This window comes from Protopterus annectens, chromosome 13.part0 (genome assembly GCF_019279795.1).
Source record: "Protopterus annectens isolate FY-2018-M chromosome 13.part0, PAN1.0, whole genome shotgun sequence".
In the NCBI taxonomy this organism is placed as follows: domain Eukaryota; kingdom Metazoa; phylum Chordata; order Ceratodontiformes; family Protopteridae; genus Protopterus; species Protopterus annectens.
The window spans coordinates 669,252,816-669,266,870 of NC_056747.1; the positions used below are offsets into that span (position 1 = coordinate 669,252,816).

General features: G+C 45.5%; 1 protein-coding gene across 1 annotated transcript in view; it reads right to left on the reverse strand.

Annotated features, from left to right (window-relative positions):
* Window positions 1-14,055, reverse strand: part of PRPF8 (pre-mRNA processing factor 8) — a 2,252,227-nt gene that overhangs the window by 1,537,367 nt on the left and 700,805 nt on the right. The window lies entirely within an intron of this gene.

Here is a 14,055-nt window from a genome sequence, read left to right on the forward strand (position 1 = left end):
ATCCATCCATACCTCCTATTCTCTAATGAATAGCATCCAAGCTTTCCCTAGGTCTTCTATACAACCCTTCCTTCTGTCACACCCTCAATCTGCCTCTCAGTCCAAATAATGCCCTTTTCTAAAGCACAAACTACTCCAACTGCAACCCCACAATTGAAACTGATAAGGCAACTCTTTGGAGACTTTCCCTGTTAACGCATCCCAACATTCTGGCAGCTTGAACTACAGATCATCAGCTGTACATCTGGTACTTCGCAAACACCATTAATAGTACTTCTAGGCCTATTCCCTATTCAGTTGTCTACTCAGCCTTCAAACTGCTACATAAAGTAGTACATCACTTTACATCTACCTGCGTTAAACCCCAGTTGCCACATTTCTGACCAGTCTACCAATTGTTTTAAATCACTTTCATTCATTCTTACCACACTCTAGTCTGGTGTCACCTGCAAGCAATCTGATTCTGTCCACAAAACAGCAACTCTGCACTAAACCCTGTAGCACAACCTGCCCCCTTCTCTATCAAAAGGACATGCACAGCCCTCAAAAACTTTGCCAATCACTTAGCTAGCCTCCTTCCCCACTTCCAGCTCTTGCAGAACACACTGTCCTCTGACATAATACAATCAAAAACCTTTTTTAAAAAATCAAACCAAACGTCACAGGGTTCCTTTACCAAGTGCCACAGTAATGCAACTGTAAGACAAAGCAAGGTTAGGTGACAAGATCTTTCAGTTACACCAAGCATATTAAACCCGTAAGGCCATTTTTTTTAAACATACTAAAAATCTCTCTCACTATAATTTTCATAACTTTCTTATAAGTGGAATAAAGGACCAGCCAGTACTTAGACAAATTTACGCTTAATGTTTACTTTGTTAAAATCAACACTACTGCATTAACTAATCCGCTTGGTTTATCCAGCATCAGGAGACCTAGCAAATAATTCAACAGGTTCCACAACTGCAAACAGAGATATGGACACCACCAACCACCCCATAGAACATCTGGATCCCCTTTCAGAATTACACTTTTCATTCACTCAGCATGATGTGGAGTTTTGTGTTGTAGAAGGCAACAAGCAAGCTCTTACAATATCAGTTAATCAACTAAAGAACTCGCCTTTATAAGTTCCTGGGTATGGCTCCACCAACCATACCACAGCAGCTTTCTTCTATAAAACAGCACATTCTAGGGCAGACAGTTGTCTAACAATGCATCTAATGATGCAACATGCTGCTATGAAAGTGTGCATCACCATAGATTCCATGTTACTTACATGAGCACATTACTGAAAAATTAAGACACACTGAATATCAATATCCACATTATTAAATAACTAATGTAACAGTATAAATGCCTACCTGAACTACAGTAGCTCTAACAATAAAAGCTGAAAAAGAGAAAGTAATCTACTGGGGGATAGTTTTGGACCACCAAAGAAAGCATTACTGTAGACTGATAAAATGTTTATGTGATACTTTAGGATCAATCAACCACTGTTATCAATGTAGCAAAAATGGTAATTAACTGGTGAAAAGCAGCAACGTTTACCATAAAAGTTGGCTAAACAAGAAGATAAGGCCTGAACATGTGTACACCTGTGGTGGGAGGGGAAGACAATAAAAGGTCGGAGCTGTACTGTTAGTATCATGGTTAAGTTGGCAGAATACGCTGGTTTTACAGTGAACTGTATCAGCCTGGAAAAAACACACTAGGTCCCATATGGATTTCTGAAACTACCAGCAGACCTTGAAAAATGTCAATACAATTTAAAATGTTGTACACAAAGGAGTATGCTTTAACTCAACTTTGGCAGCAAAGCAAAGTATGCAAGGGTACAGGGAAAATAATTTTATTAGATAAAGACTTTGTTCATACAAGACAATGAATTTGACTTCTTGAGGTCATACATAAATGTTCAGAATATTTAAAAATTAATAGAACCAATCTTAAAATCCTTCTTTCCACTCGTGCAAAACTGTTCATGGAAGTGAATAAAATGACAAAAGATGCTACATGACACTAAACATACGGTGGTGGCCAATGAAAGGTTAATGCACTTAAAATAGTGGGCAGACTTGCAAAAAAATGCCTTTATGAGGAATTACATGTCAAATCTGTCAATGTGAACACCACATAAAGCTTCTTGGACATTATTCAGTCTATGCTAAACTACTGTGCTTCATTTCATTACCATAATATCATAATGTTTTAAATGCTTAATTGCCAGCTGTAGCTAAGGTTTGGTGTTAGTTTTATTTATTTTTTTGCTCCATGGAGCTGACCACCAGGTAACTCTGAGGGGCTCTCCTCATCAACCAGGTCTACTAAACCTGGATAGCCACCTGTGAACCAACTCAGACCTATGCTTAGGGCCAGTGAGGACAGCAAAGCACCAGAAGCAGTGTCATGCTGTTGCTGAAGAACATTTTTTCCAAACCCATCCAACACTGGCCACTAAGTCTGTGGGTAGGACATGCAATGGGCATCAGTTGCAGCCCATCCATTACTCCTGCACGGTGTCATCGTTAACAACACTGTCCCACTCAATCATTCACAGGCAACGTCCTACATTGGTTTCGCAGATCTCCACAAGGGAAACCAACTGAGTAAGTGTTCCGCCAGTGTTCACTCCCACCCCTCAGGATGAGTACTGTCCATCCTCCCTGCCTGTACCACGCACCAAGGTTGCTATCAAAACTTAAGTCATCTGTCCAGAGTCAGGGCTTTACCCCACTTTGCAGGCTCAGTATTAGTACACTGCCAAGCTTTTGTAAAGCCTTAAAAGTCTAGTGCACTACTGCAAGTATAACCATGAAACACTACAAACTTAATACATGATGGACTACTTCACTTAATTCAGGAAATACTTCATTTATATTTCTAAGTGTTCCAATATTTGTTGCCCGTTTTGGAAAATGACTGTAAAGTTATGTCCCACTGACTAGTTAAGTGCAGCTGTGCAAAAACGTAAGCATGGCTGTTTGGGGGGGCTTAATGTAATTGTAGATGTTCCAGTATATTCAGTGTTGTAGTATGGATTTCTGAGACACTTGCAAGCAGAAACCCAATGACTGTCCCATTTACGAAAACTCTTTGCCCTATTTCAAGGCCTAGTGGAGACTTTCCCACTCAGATGTCAGGACATCAGCTGGTTTCGGCTCTAATCTTTCCTGCCACGACTAGAGTAATCTAAAATAAAGATGCCAGTCCACAACCCACCATGAGGGCACCAACTCCTGGGGTAACTGTCCAACCACAGGACTCTCAGAACTGCTTCTCATGGGTGCTGCCAAATCCAGAGGATGGGAGGTGTTTGATCTGAAGTAGCAAAGGTGGAAAAAGTGACTTAGGTACTCACCCAACACCATCGATACCTAGAGAAAAGAGGGGATGGTGGGAGGGAACTGGCACTAATAGGGAATACACTCTACCATCTACAATTATGCTATATTCCTAATACAACAGTGTTATATTCACAGTAATTTTCACTCCTGCAGTACTAACTTATGGAAAGACTCCCTGAACGTGGCTGAGCATATGAAGAACTGGGCTTATGAAGAAACAGGACATGTTTAAACCAAGCTCCTTTGAGTTAGGCGACTAGCCAGTACTCTTGATATCTGCATCTGAGCAATCTCAGGCTTACAACCAAAGATAAGACTTCTAATGCTTGAATGTTTGTACTTGCTGTTTAATACTGTTTTGCTGATTTCTGCATTTTTTTCTGTATTTTTGCCTGTTCTCAATTGCCTGCATTTACCTTGTATGCTGGCCACTTCACCGTGTTAGCATATTCAAGCCAAAGAATTTGCTGTGACTAGTTCTGCTTGTATTGAATTGAACACTAATCCCCAGCAAACTTTTTCTGGAGAGGGATCTGCACCCTTGTGGCAGGAGTGTGTGGCTAGAGACCCATCCATTGAAGCTTCTTGGTCTAAGGCTCTATTCAGAGCTTTTGAATGGTTATTTTGCCCAGCAGTAATGTGTTTTTCATTGATTTTAAACTCCCTCTGGGTTTGAGCAAAGCACACCATTGCACACTTACACACACTAGCTCGCAATGCAATTGCAGTTACTGCTGGTGGTTATAGATGCAAAACATCTGCTCACTAAATTTTCCCTTAGTTGTAGTCTGTACTCAAGCTGATGTCTTAGGGTTGTGCTTCCTTGATTGGTATACTGACCAGCACAGCCTCCAATGTACCCTCAACTACTAGTACTCACCAGCACTCACCAGCAGTAGGAGTCTACTCTCTCTCTCAACATCCACAACTGGACATTTCTGGTTGATCCCTGTTACCGACCCCACCTTTTACCTAGCACTATGAAAGGACAATACCCCACCATTTCTCCTGCCAGTCTGGTCGAACTAGGCAACCTGAAGCAATGTAGCAATTGCCCCATGTATATTAACAACTCGCTTCTTTTAAGACACTACTACATAAGAAAGGTGTATCTACATAAAAAATAGAATCCAAGCTCCCTCACTCACCAGTCAATATATCTGACACTATGCATGTTGTCAGCACTCGCATTTCACCACCTTCACTAACCATGCAACAAACACATAGTGCCACATATGCGGAGATACTATTTGAAAACCTACCCGAAGCACAAAGGCCTCCCAAACACAAGCACACCTCACTTAGTACACTTGCAGATAAACACAGTACACATAAAAGCACACACACCAGTATCTCACCAAACAAGCTATTAAGGTGCAACACAAAACCAAATGTCCTAGCCATAGGGGACTATCATGAGATGCACGGATCTATCACTCACCAGGCTGGATAAGGAGAATGTCATTGCTAATTGTCTGTCTTGTGCCAGCATCCAGAACACCACAAACACACTCAGGTCTCTCAGGAACAAGTACTGTTATGACTCTGTTATTGTCCATGTTGGTGTGAAAGACCTGAGAAGTACCTCTCTAGACTATATGAAGAAAGACAACTGATCACACTGTGTGTGCCCCAGCCAGGTATGTCCCTAGCCTTAACCAGCATACTACCCTCATCTACAATGATGCCGGAATACAAGCAAAAGATGAAAGACTTCAACAACTGGCTTGGCTTCTAGTGTCACTCCAAGGGGATCCAGTTCCCATCAGACTGGGATGATAGGACTGATATACCTTGAAGCTATGCTAGAAAATGTCTCCATTGGTCAACTCTAGGATTTTGGCTACTGGCAATGACTCTTGCCTTTTTTAGGCAACGTCACAAGTACAAAATTTCCAACATAAATTGCTCCTCAAAAACCAACACAAGATCATGCTGCTAAACACTAGGAGTCTAAACTTAAAACTGCACTCACTGGAAGCTGCACTCACCTGGGAAGATGCTGATGTCTTTGCAGTCACAGAGACTTAGCTCAAGGTTGCGGAAAGCACTCTAGCCATACCAGGTTACAATGCCTTCCACGTGTTTAGACCATCAAACAAGAGCGGGAAAGTACAGTTGTTTACACTTACCATAAATGTAGATGTTCTTGTGTATTCACTGTTGCAGTCATTACATTTGGGTAATCTGCTAGCAGGTTGCCCTCAGTCGACCTGATTAACAAAGTCTTGGGTCTTGCATCGGTTGCTGTCCCTTCTTCCATGACGTCAGGTCATCAAGGGTATAAAACATGCAGCAGACGCCATTACATTAGTTTTTCTTGCCCCAGATGTCAGGTGCCCCCAAATGGGGAGCAAATAAAATTAAACACACAAAAAATATACCTCCAATGCCAAAAGCAAATACACCAAAAAGGCTTTTAAGCATAGTGAAAGAAAGTAGAGGTATAGCCAGAGAAAAACAGGGGGCTGGAGGGAGGGTAACCAGGACTGCAACAGTGAATACACTCGAACATCTACATTTATGTTAAGTGTACACAACTGCACTATGTTCTTCGTGTTTCACTGTTGCAGTCATTACATTTGGGTAGATTCCCAAAGCTATGGTTGGGTGGAGGGAATTATACAGCATTAGGACCAGCTATAAGGCCCTGCAGGACAGCAGTGGCAAAGCCAACTCTGGATTTAGAGAAAAATGGTAATGTTTGGTGAACGTATGAACTGAGCTCCAGGTAGCAGCTTCTAGAATATGTCCCTGGTAGGAAAACCTCTGAGAAAGGCTGTTGAAGTAGATGCACCCCTGGTGGAATGGGATCTGATCCCCTGGGGGATAGTTTTTCCATGGTGCATATAGCAGAAACTAATACAATGGCTTATCCATTTGGAAATGGTTTGCTTCAAAATAGCCTTTCCCTCTGCCCCTGCTGCAAATGCCACCAGCAGTTCAGATTTTCTTTGAGATTTTGTCCTGTTTAAGTAAAATCTAAGTTGTCTGTGTACATCAAATGAATGCAGAATCCGCTCCCCCCTGTTCTGTGGATTGGGAAAGAAAGTTGGCAAATAAATGGTCTGATTAAGAGTCACACTGGATACCACCTTAGGCATGAAGGATGGATTGGTCCTGAGAGATACCCTGTCTGCATGAAAAATGATGAAAGGCTCCAGCTGCCATAAGAGCCTGTAATTCAGAAATCCTTCTAGCTAAAGTGACTGATAAAAGGAAAGCTGTTTTCCAGGAGAGAAATTTTAAGTCTGCAGTAGCAGCTGGCTCGAAAGGAGGGAGAGTGAGCTTCTCCAATACAGAATTGAGGTCCCGGGCAGGAGTTGGAGCTCTCCTGGGTGGTCTTAAGTTTTTGGCCCCTCTGAGATACTGCTTTAACAGAGGATGAGAGAAGAGGGGAGGTTCTGTGTTGTAATGAGCTGAAATAGCTGAGGCATGGATTTTTATGGAAGAAAAGGACAGGCCCTTGTGAAGCATCTCAGTTAAGTATTGCAAAATCTGAGAAATGTTGGGCACTGCTGTGCTTATCCCTAGAGACTGATTCCAGGCACAGAATCTTTTCCATTTGTCAGTAAAAGACTTTCTAGTACTAGGCCTTCTCGCCTCCAAAATGACCTCCATCACAGGTTTGCTGAGGGATGCTAAGGGTGAATTTAGGGGATTAGCCATGCTTCAAGATTCAAAGTTCAGAGCTGTGTGCGCAGAATTTGGTTGTTCTGCTGAGACAGTACGGTGTCTGAGGCAGGTGCCACGGTGGAAGGTGCGACACATTGCACAGGAGGGGGTACCAGTGTTGGCGAGGCCAGTCTGGTGCAATCAAAATCATTTTTGGCTTGTCCTGTGACTTTTAGTAGACCTTTGGAGAGCAGAGACAGAGGGGGAAAGGCATAGACTGATCGTTTTTTCCAGCTGAAAGATAGAGCATCCACTTTCCAGGCTTTTTTGTGATGAGTTCTTGTGCAAAACTTGTCCAACTGATAGTTCTGGGGTTTGGCAAAAAGATCTATGTCTGGACTCCCCCATTTGAGTGTCAACATGTTGAAAATCCGTGGTTCCAGTTTCCATTCGTGTGGGTCCATGAGATTTCTGCTTAGTTTGTCTGCCAGAGTATTCAGCTTTCCTGGCAGGAATCGAGCTTGTAGTTGTACTTGATAGGTCAAGGCAGAGTTCCACAATGCCATGGCTAGTCTGCAAAGGGGGTAGGGAGTGTGTACCCCCCTGCTTGTTTATGTAACACATAACCATGGTGTTGTCTGTCTTTATCATTCATGGTCCTGGATGAAGGTAGTCCTTGAAGGCTGTCGGTGCATTCTGTACAGCTAGCATTTCTGTGTGATTGATATGAAGGTGCATTTGATTTGGGCTCCATTTGCCCTGAATGCACTTCCATGCCAGAATTGCCCCCCCCCCAAGTATAGTCTGAGTCTGATATGTCTGTAGTTAGGGTCTGGGCGGCAGGGGGTGGTGTGAATGGCAGTCTCTTGTTTTGGTGGCAGGCCTCTGCCCACCATAGGAATTCTAGTTGCAGGCAAGGTATGACAGGAATCATTGTTTCCAGGCTGTGACAATGCTGACTTCATAGACTTTTTAAGTACCACTGAAGTTTCCTCATATGCAGTCTTGCATATGGAATTAGAAGAATGCAGGAGGCCATGAATCCCAAGGCTTGCAGTATTTGCCTTGCAGACAGCAGGGTTTTTGTGGCCACCTGTTTGAAGTAAGTCACCAAAGGAATTTGCTTCTCTGGCATAAGGAAAGCCATCTGGTCAGTTGTATTCAAGCTTGCACACAGGAATGTAATGTTTTTGAGAGGGTACCAGTTGGGATTTATTTTTGTTTATAGTGTACCCAAGACAAGTTAGAACCCTTTTTACAAACGCCAAATGGATTAAAAGAGTGTCCATGTTTTCTGCCTGAATTAGACATTCGTCCAGGTATGGCTATATTTGAATATTTCTTTGCCTGCAAAATGCAATTACTGGTGCCAGGCACTTTGTGAAGACCCTGGGTGCAGTAGATAAGCCAAAGAGCAGTGCAGAGAACTGGTAATGCAAGTAGCCTGCTTTGAAGCTGAGATATCTTCTGCAAGATTCCCTTATTGGGATATGCAGGTAAGCCTCTTTTAAATCTAGAGTTGCCAACCAGGCATCTTTGCCTAGCATAGGAAGTAACTGGTGAAGAATCAGCATCTTGAATTTTGGAATATCCAGAAAGGTGTTTAGAGTAGATAAGTCCAGAATTGGACGCCATGATTTGTCTTTTCTGGGTACCAGGAAATGTCTTGACTAGAAATCTTGTCCCTTTTCCTCTTCTGGTACTGGCTGAATAGCCCCCATGCTCATGAGGGAAAGTACTTGTTTCTGGGCCTCTGCCCATTGATTTGGGGGCAGGTCTGGGCCATATGTTTGGAATTGGCAAAGTGTGGAAATGAAATATGTATCCCTGGGATACTATATTTAAAACCCATTTGTCCTGGGTTATAAGTTGCCAGTTTCTTGCATGACGAGCCAGTTTTCCCTCCAAAGGGGCGGCTAAAAGGCAAGTGCTTGGTAAGTGTAAAGGGAAGTCATTGAAACTGCTTACCATAGGGAGTGTCTTGTTTCCAGATTTGGAAGAGGAGGCACCCCATTGTTTTGTTTTGAAAGTCCCTTGTGACTGAAACCTGGAGACTTTGGAATGTCTCGGTTTGACTTGAGAGGCTCTCGAAGGAACTGGAAAGGTCCAGTTCTTAGTAGGCCAGTGCCTACTAAATCTTGGAGGTTGCACTTGCAAGAAATCTTTCACAGTTTGCATACATTTAGCTTTATCTTACATATTTTTTAAAACTTCTTCAGCCTTATTACCAAAAGACGGTCCTGTTGTAATGGAGCATCCAACAATTTTGCTTTAACATTATCAGGCAGATTTTGCTCTTTGAGCCAAGCATGCCTTCTTAGCACAGACCCAGTTACAGCAGCCCTGCAAGAGGCCTCCAAAGAATCAAAACCACATTGCAATGTATGATCTGAAGTAGTTACTTCATTTGCTCTGCAACCGGTGGGTATCGGATCCAACTTTGGATCAGAGCCGGCAGATTTCCAAGCTACAAGATCAGAGCTCCTAGCTCCTCCCCCTACCCATAATCCCCTGCTACCTGCTGTATTACCTCAGATAGTTTTTTGCCGTGGCTGAAGTAGCTATCTTTTGAAGAGCTCCTGGCTTTGGTGAGATCGTTTACTTGTTAAACTCCCTTTTTCTCTAACGTTTTTGTGAAGTTGTAGGTAGTGTACGTGTGTGTAGTGCCCCTGGGTTTATTTTCGGTGGTTTAGTTAGTTTTTCTCGTAGCTAGTTGTTCCTCTGTGTGACACCCCTTCCCCCCTTAGTGTTTGGGTGTGAGTGAGTTTAAAATGGCTGAAGGGCCCAAAGCCATTTTTTCGAAGTGTACTGAGTGTGGCCATAAGCTTTCACCGGCTGATGGCCACACTCAGTGCGTTTTATGCCTGGGGGTGGCCCATTTATCTATGGCCTCCCAAATTTGTTTGGCCTTTAACCCCCGGGCGCTTAGGGATAGGAAGAATAAGCTGATCCTGGCGGGAAAGCTGCCCCAGGTATTGGCTTCTTCTTCCTCTCCCGCTCAGGCTGCTTCGGCAGCCCCGGTGCCTTCTGCGCCCCTTGCTCAGCCCGGGACTCAACCTCCTGCTTTGGGTTCGAGCATGGGTGACGCTGGTGCCTCTTCCTCCAGAAGAGAAGAGGCACAAGGATAAGGAAGGGCACAAATCCCATAAAAGGTGGGCTGAGACTCAACCCTCAGCCCCGCCATCTAAACTGACAGTCTCCCTCGAGGGTCTCAGGATCCTCCCCCTCTCGGCTCCGTTAGCCCAGCTTTTCGCTGGAGCCGGAGGAGGAGGACCGGTCTCCCCCAAGGTAGTAAAGGTGGCCTTCCCGGCCCTGCCTCGACGACTTCTAGATCGACCAGAAGCCTCACCGAAGCGGACATGGATGGGATGATGCGTCGATTCATACAGACCCAAATGCAGATGGGGGTGCTCTTGCCTCCCCCCCCCTCTCTGGGAGGGAGCGCATCCCCCATTCTGCTCCGATCACTCCGACTCGTTTTCGGGTCTCAGTCGTCGGATCCGGGCCCTTTCGGAGCCGGGGATTTGTCGGCGCCGATGGCGCTGGTCTCTTCGACACAGACTATACCCTCGAGCGTGTCGGATCAGAGTTCTCGTGGGCGAGAGCTGAGCGTCGGATCCGGGGGAGTTGGTGCGTCTTCGGCGCCACTAGGTTCGGAGCACACCTCTCTCTCGGCACCGAATGCATCGGCCCCGACCCCGATCCCTACCTCAGAGCAGAGGAGGATGCTTTTGGGTACTGTTGAGGTCCTCCAGGTCCCCGGTCCAGGCTTCGGATCCTCCCGTACCCCCCCTGCATGTGGGTTTATCCTCCGTCATCCGACCATCGGGACAGCCTACTCAAGCCCTCCAGCTAGTTCCCTTGGATGAACAAGAACCCGTGGACGAGCCCTCTTCGGATAGCCCCACGGAGGAGGTCCCTCGTAAACTTAGGTGTAAAAGGAGGCACCTGGACTCCCCTGAGTCCGTTACCACCGACAAGGATTTAGATGAAGGGGAAGGTTCCCCAAGGTCACCCCCCCCCAAATGTTGCGTATTAGAGGGGGGGGTGGTTGGTCCAAAAATCTTCCGTGCATGAATCAGTGTTCCTGGAGGCGTTTGAGACAGGCCCATCTACCTCCTGGGTGTCCCCTTTGGCTGACCCCCTGGTAGACTTAATTTCTACCAGGGCATGGAAGGAGCCCGACACCGTGGAGCCAATTCCTAAGCGTCCTGATAAAGTCCTTAGCCCCCCTATAGATAGGCAGTCTTGGGCCAAGGGATCTCCCGTTCATGCCATGTTGGTGGCGGCTGCCACCAAGAAAGAACTCGCACAGGAGAGTTCATCGGTCCACTTGACAGATTAAGGAATCTTGAGCACTGGACCGCATTGGGAAGCGGATGTTTGCTTCAGCGACCTTCTCAATAAGGGCGCTGAACTATATGGCACATACCATCAGGCTACATCGAGACTTGATTAAGGAATACGCTGCAGCCCCCCCGGAGTCCATGTCAGTCGGAGACGAGAATGTTTTTTCAACTCTGATGGCCACTCTAAAATCCATTTCTAACATGTCCATGCGGCTTCTCTCCCATGCAACGGAGGGAGCCGCTAGGGCCAGCGGAGCCGGGGTCGTCTCGCGACGTCACGCCTGGCTCTGTCTTTGCGACTTTGCGGATCCCTTCAAGGCATCCTTTGCAAACGCGCCCTTTGACAGATCTTCGCTTTTCGGCAAAACCATTCGCGATACGCTGGTCCAAAGCGAAAAGGATGGGAAGACGCTGTCTGCCTGAGTCCGCTTCTCTAATCCCCAACGATCCTTTTCTAGGAATCAGAGGGGACAAAAGAAGCTGTGGATCCGCAAGTCTCGGCAATCCCATCCAGCTTCGGACCCCTCGTCCTCTAGAGGCAGAGGAGGACAAGGTGGATGCCGGCCCAGAGGCAGAGGGGGACCGCATAACTTCGGGTCTAGAGAACCTTTCTCGGACAGACCCACGCAGCAGCCCTGAGGGCTTGCCCGACTGTCCTTCTCTGGAAGCAGTCGGGGGGCGTTTGACAGAGCACCTGTCAAATTGGGAGTCCCTTACGACAGATCGATGGGTGCTCCATATCATATCCAGAGGTTATTCCATTAAACACAAAATGCAGGGAGTTCTTCGCAATACTTCCCCCCAAAGGGGAGAATCCCAGAGACGCTTTAGTTCATGCTTGGCCTCCCGGTCTCCTTTATGCTTATCCCCCCCTCCTGCTTATGATAAAGTTCATACAGAAAGCCTGTCAGTTGGGGAACAGAGTTATCCTCATAGCCCCATTCCAGCCTCGACAGATCTGGTTCCCTTATCTGCGGTCTCGCAGTGTGGCTCCTCCATGGATTCTGGATCCCATTCCAGACCTGATCTCACATCCTGCGGGTTGCCAAACCCCGAACCTGGTGAACCTCAAGCTTACGGCTTGGTTGATCCAGTTCCAATGATGGCTAGGACTCCCGGTATCTCTTCTCCTGTTAAGGCCATACTGGTCGTGGCTCATAAGCTGTCTACCAGAAACCTTTACAATAGTAAATGGAAACGTTCCTCCATCTGGGCTAAAGAAAAGGGCCTGGACCCATTTACAGTTCCTATTCAGACTATTCTGGACTTCCTGTCGCTGATTTTTCAGCAGGGAGCAAGTGCTTCTACGGTTAAGGTGCAGTTGGCAGCCATCTCCCATTTTCATTTAGGTGATGGCTTAGGGTCCTTGGCATCTCAAAATTATGCAAAACTTTCTTGCGGGGCATCTTTCTTTTGAAGCCGCCTGTGAAAACTGTGGTGCCCCCATGGGATTTGACCTTAGTCTTACAAGCCCTGGCAAGTCCAACCTTTGAGCCTGCGGCCTCTGTTCCGTTAAAGTTCTTGTCGGGGAAAACGGCCTTCTTAGTGGCTATTACTTTGGCCAAAAGGGTTTCAGAACTTCAAGCTCTGTGTATGAAACCCCTTAGCTTATTTTTCACAAGGATAGAATGTCCCTCAGGACTAACCCAACTTTCTTACCTAAGGTGGCTTCAGAGTCAAATATTAATCAATCAATAAATTTACCAGTGTTCTTCCCAAATTTTCAGAACAAAGGGGAATACAAGTTGCACAAACTGAATGTACACAGACAACTATGTTTCTACTTACACAGAACTAAAGATTTTCGCAAGTTGGACCAGTTGTTTGTATCCTTTGCAAATTCAGCTATGGGTAAAGCCATTTCCAAAGTGACCATAGCAAATTGGATCTGTCAGTGTATAATTCACGGGTACATATAGTCAGGCAAACCAGCCCCTATTGGAATTCACGCTCATTCTACAAGGTCTGTGGCCACCTCAGCAGCCTTTTGGTCCAGGGTTCCCTTGGACAACACATGTTCAGCAGCTACTTGGTCCTCTTCTCATACGTTCATTTCTCATTATAAACTAGATATGATTTTGAGAGGCAGGGCTTCTTTTGGCTCCGTGGTACTTCGGAATATCCTTCCGTAAAGGCCACCCAGGTTTTTCTTGAGTAGCTGGGGACTCTGTCCCACAGGTTGCAGAGCAAATGAAGTAACTACTTCAGATAAAGAAGTTATGTACTCACCATAACGTTCCATCTGAGTAGGTACTTCATTTGTCTGCAACCGACCCCCCCCTGCCATCCCCCGAATCCTTTCGGGATTTTCTGGTCACCTGTAGGTTTCTTGTCAGGAGATTAGATATGGTGTATTCCTCTCTCGAGGTTATTAGTTGGGTGATAAGGCAAAAAAAGTCGATCTGAGGTAATACAGCAAGTAGCAGGGGATTATGGGTAGGGGAGGAGCTAGGAGCTCAGATCTTGTAGCTTGGAAAGCTGCCGGCTCGGATCCAAAGTCGGATCCGATACCCACAGGTTGCAGACAAATGAAGTACCTACTCAGATGGAACGTTATGGTGAGTACATATCTTCTTTTTTTCCAACTTGTTCAGCTGAAGGCAATAAATCCTGTAAATCTTTATTTTCCACAGTCAGAAATTAACATCATTTTCTGTTTTAGCAGTCCCATGATATGCTATTGATATTTTAGCATATGAAATTGGCAGTTTAAAGCCCTGATTGCCAAGGTTGCAGAAGTG